This window comes from Pinus tabuliformis, chromosome 9, assembly GCF_031772625.1.
Source record: "Pinus tabuliformis cultivar Carrire ecotype Pingquan chromosome 9, CPIR1, whole genome shotgun sequence".
NCBI classification, from domain to species: Eukaryota; Viridiplantae; Streptophyta; class Pinopsida; order Pinales; family Pinaceae; genus Pinus; species Pinus tabuliformis.
The window spans coordinates 1,670,092,206-1,670,096,866 of NC_142307.1; positions in this window are offsets into that span (position 1 = coordinate 1,670,092,206).

The window sequence follows — 4,661 nt, forward strand, 5'->3', positions numbered from 1 at the left end:
CTTCATCCTGTTGTTAAAGTTTGTTTGTTCTACAAAAAGTTGGTATACGCAGGTTACGGAAGGGATATGCGCGTATATACGCGGATTCATGCTGGGTAAGTCGCGTGTATACTGGACGCTTGTTGCAGTAAGAATATCCGCGTACATACGCTGTTTTATACAGGATAAATCGCGTATATGAAGTTCTGAACAGCAAGGGAAAACTCTGAAGTTCTGAACAGCAATGGGAATGTCAGAATTCTTCAGGCACAGTTTCAGGGAGTGCAACAGGCACAGGTTCAGGGGGAGCAGCTTAAAAGTCTCATAAAGCATTGTTGGCATTCATATGTTTTGGTTTCAGGAGAAGGAGCTCAGAAAGAAATTCTGGTTGCTGATCTAACAAGATGTTTATCAGATGCTGCTGGTGCCTTTCCTAAGTCTTGGTCTAGATCTGTTGTCTCTATGTCATGTATCTCTCTTGTCATATCTCTTTTATGGTGTCAAGGTCATGTAACGGCCTATGTTGGTTTCCCCACTATGCCTGGGATGAATGCTGTAATATAATTGGTTGTTTCTGATATGTTATGGATGTATGTATTGAGTCTTTTGGTGATAGGAAGGTCCCTTATGGTGTATAAGTCTTGGTTCTTGTTGAAGAACATCTTTTGTAGATCTGGCCTACTGTCAGGGGGAGCACGAGTCAGCACAGCCAAGCAGAGGTATCAGCATGTCCTCAGGGGGAGCACAGCCCTTTGCCCTTGATGTCAAAGGGGGAGAGTGACTTGGTGTGGTGGTTGCCATCAAGTCCAAAGGGGGAGATTGTTGGCATTATGATTCAAGTGTTGTCCTTGATGGCAACTCACTCAGAGGTTGGTACAGGTGATGGCAACTTAATCAGAAGACAGATCTTAGTACAGCATGCCAAGGAAGTTCATATATGCATGTTCGTTAAGCCCAAGTCGCGTGTACACGCAAGTTGGTTTCAGAAAAAGCGCGTGTATGTGGAAAAGTATCTTTGGTCCATGGTGGTTAGTCCTTGGAAGTTGTGCCTATGATTTCGGACCATTGTGTCTCGACGGGCGTGTCGATCCCTAGTTTTGAAGTTGATGGTATTGTGTTACTATGGTTTTGGCTCTTGGTATTGAGCTAGGCCTAAGACTATATAAGGAGAAGAAGATCATTAGGCAAAATTATCTTTCGACAAGGCTTGAATATCTAAGAGAGAAAGAGATCTGATATGCAGGTTCTGAGTTGCTTGATCTAAGCCAAGGAGAGATCACATCGGTTGATGGAAGACTAGATCTAAGGATAGATCGGGATCTAATGGTTTGAAATGCACTATCATGATATGGTTGATTATGCGTATTTCTAGATCTGCATATTGTCGCAATGTTACGTTCTGGGTCTAACTAATGTCTGGTACAGCTGCAAATTGAGAAAGTTTATTTTTAGATCTGTACGCAGGTTGGCTTCGGTAAAAGTGCGTGTATACGCGGGTTTTGCTCATTAAAGTAGCGTATATCTTTTGAAGCTTGATTTTGGGTTTACAGTGGGGTCTGACTGTTATTGCAGAGTTCTGTAGTCTGCTCTGTGTTCTGGTAACTGGTGATTGACAGGGTTCAGTGGTTCAGTGATTCAAAGTTTGGTTGTTTTATGCTTCAATGATCTGTTGTGGAAATTGAATGAATTGTGGTCTTCAGATTGTAATGTTGTGCTTCAGGAATATCCAAGTCTGAAAATGTATGAAAAGTGATACCTGAAAGAAGGAAGATTGTAGGTCAGCACCTACGTACTAGTATCTTGGCTAGTACAAGAGCAAAGGGGGTTGGAGCTCCCTTCCAAGGAAGTTTGGAGAACGAGAGAAGGTTGAAGCCTTCTGCAGGTTGTAGCCTGCATACTGGTATAAGGCTGCACCAGTACAAAAGATTGTAAACTGAAGTTTCATATTAAAGAAAGATAGAGACAACTTGCAGCAGGTGGTTTTCACCCACATTGGGTTTCCACCTTATATCTTGGTGTTCATGTGTGTGGCTTTTTATCTGTTCTGTTATACTGCACATGTTTACTGTTAATGTGGTGAATAATGTCCTGATGCACTTAATTGAAGAATAAGCTAACTAAATTGTGAGTTTTCTTCTTATACGCTGTTTTACTTCGTCACAGTAGCGTGTACACGCTGGTTCACTTAACTGAAGTAGCGTATATGTTTCTGAGCATTTAAAAAGTTTGATTAATCTGATAATACTGATTCACCCCCCCTCTCAGTATTATTTCCAACAATTTTATGTAGTGAGTTTGGTGTCGAGGTTCATGGAGACACCCAATGAGATGCATTGGCAAGCAATGAAAAGGATTCTAAGGTATGTCAATGGGACAAAACAATATGATATTTTATACAGTTCTACAAATGGTTTTAGGCTAGTTGGTTATACCGACACTGACTCGGCAGGAAGTGTCAATGACAAAAAGAATACATTAGGATATGTTTTGCATTTGGGTTATGGAGCCATTTCATGGATCTCCAAGAAGGAACCGATAGTGTCATTGTCAAGAGTAGAAGATGAATATGTCGCCGCAACAACCATAGCGTGTGAGGCAGTTTGGATGAGAAGGATGTTGAGGGATCTATGCACTATCAAAGAACTCAATCTTTCATAAGAGGACCAAGCACATTGATTCTAAATATCAATTTATTAGAGAGTTAATTAACAATGGTGATACTGTGTTGAAGAACTAAAAGTCACACGAACAGTTCGCTGACATTTTCACAAAGCCATTTCCACGTGAAAATTTTGTCTATCTGAGAGACTATTTGGGAATTGTCGATAGCGGTAGTTGTGATTAAGGGGGAGTGTTGGATAATTAATCTCAACCACTGCATTAAACACACTGATAGCAACCATACATGTCAGATCGGCTTTTGTAGGTTGCGGATTCATTTGCAGGCTAAAGGAAAAAAGTTCTGAGCAGGAGTACGAGTTCTACATTCCACAACACACCTTAGATATTAAAGTCAAAAGGTTATTTAATACAAAGTTACTAAATATGTATGGGCAAACATTTACTCTGCAACTATTGCTTGCAGTTCGCAACCCCTGCAAGTTTAGAAAATCATTTCGCCCATACTGTGTTTTTTGTATAGTGGATTGAGTCAAGAGATGTTAGAGCATGTAACTCTGAGAGGTAGAGAGGAGAAAATCGTGGAGAAAATATTGGGGGTGGTTACTTGGTTTTACTGTGTGTTACTCTGCAACCCGTAGTGAAGCGTAAATGGTAGTAAGAAATTTTGGTTTACTTGGAGTTGCAACGTCCATTTATCATGCAAATGTATTTTCCTATATTTTTATACCATAATCGAAAGTTTACTTCGTTGCAATATAGCTTTAAAATTTCACCTCTAGTTTTACCGCAACCACTTTGTTTTACCATAGGTCATGTTCTGTGTTTTTTAAGTTTCTGTCCAATTGCAAGTTGTAATTTGCTTGCCACAACTAGACGTTTGAAAACTAATTTGTTGAGGGAGATTCCCCCTCGTAAAATTCTTAATAGTTCAGCCAAGAAAATTTGAAGAGTTAAAGCAAGCACCATTTGTAAGAGAGTCGCATCATCTGTCATCTTATTTGTCACTATCTACAAGAACGATTTTTTATTAACTTCAGGGAGCCCCTATCCATCAGGAATAGCCGCCAGACACTTGTCAGAGTGGAGGTAATTCACTTGTTCATTGATAAAGACTACTGAGAGCCTATATCGCTCCAGCATATTTTTAATTTTATTGAAGCTGAGCAACAAGCTGGTTGATGTTTGGTTGGAGGAAGGAGCCATAGTAGCCGAGCTCATTTGGCCCACAAACAGTGTAAGGAGAGCTCATTTGGCCCACAAATAGTGTAAGGAGAGTTCGCTGAGCATTTTTAAACCTGTAGTTGTGCAAAATCCTAACATCGCAGAGCTAGAAGAATGGGGAAGTTAATGCCACTATGAGAAACCCCAACCATTTACACCCTTAGTCACATGAGATGACCGCAAAACATCGCAGCCCTAGCCGGTGTGAGTAGCATCTACAATCGCTTCCACAATGTCGTGAGTAGTGAGAAAGTGTAACCGTTGAGAGCCAGTGTAGAGGTTTGAAAATTCTTTAAAAGGGTCGTACATGTAGCTGCTATTGGAGGTTTTAAGTTTGAAGGGTTTGAAAAATTTATTCAAAAGTTTGATACTGGTTTATCAAAAGATTATTAAAGGTCTTATTTTTGAAGTTAAGAGGGAATACCATACGTCATTTTTTTCTAAAGCTATGATACCAGAGGAAACACAGAGCATACAATGCTCTGATACGAGATGAAAGACATAGAGAACACGCAACTACAATTGCTAACAAAAATTCTTAAATCATTCACATAATGATGAAATGGCAAAGCAACTAAAGCTTCATTACAGCTCTTACTGTGCATACCTTCTATGCTTAATCTATATTTATACACAAAATAAGTCGGTTAATTTCCCTTTCAAGTGGAAAGAGTCATCTATATTTATACACAAAATAAGTAGGTTAATTTCCCTTTCAAGTTGAAAGAGTGAGGGCGGTGATCCCCGTTCGAAGCTAAAAAGATTAAAGCAGTTGAAACGGTGAGGCGGTATTTGACAGTGAGGGCGGTGCGTTGGTGAAATGATAGACAAACATAACT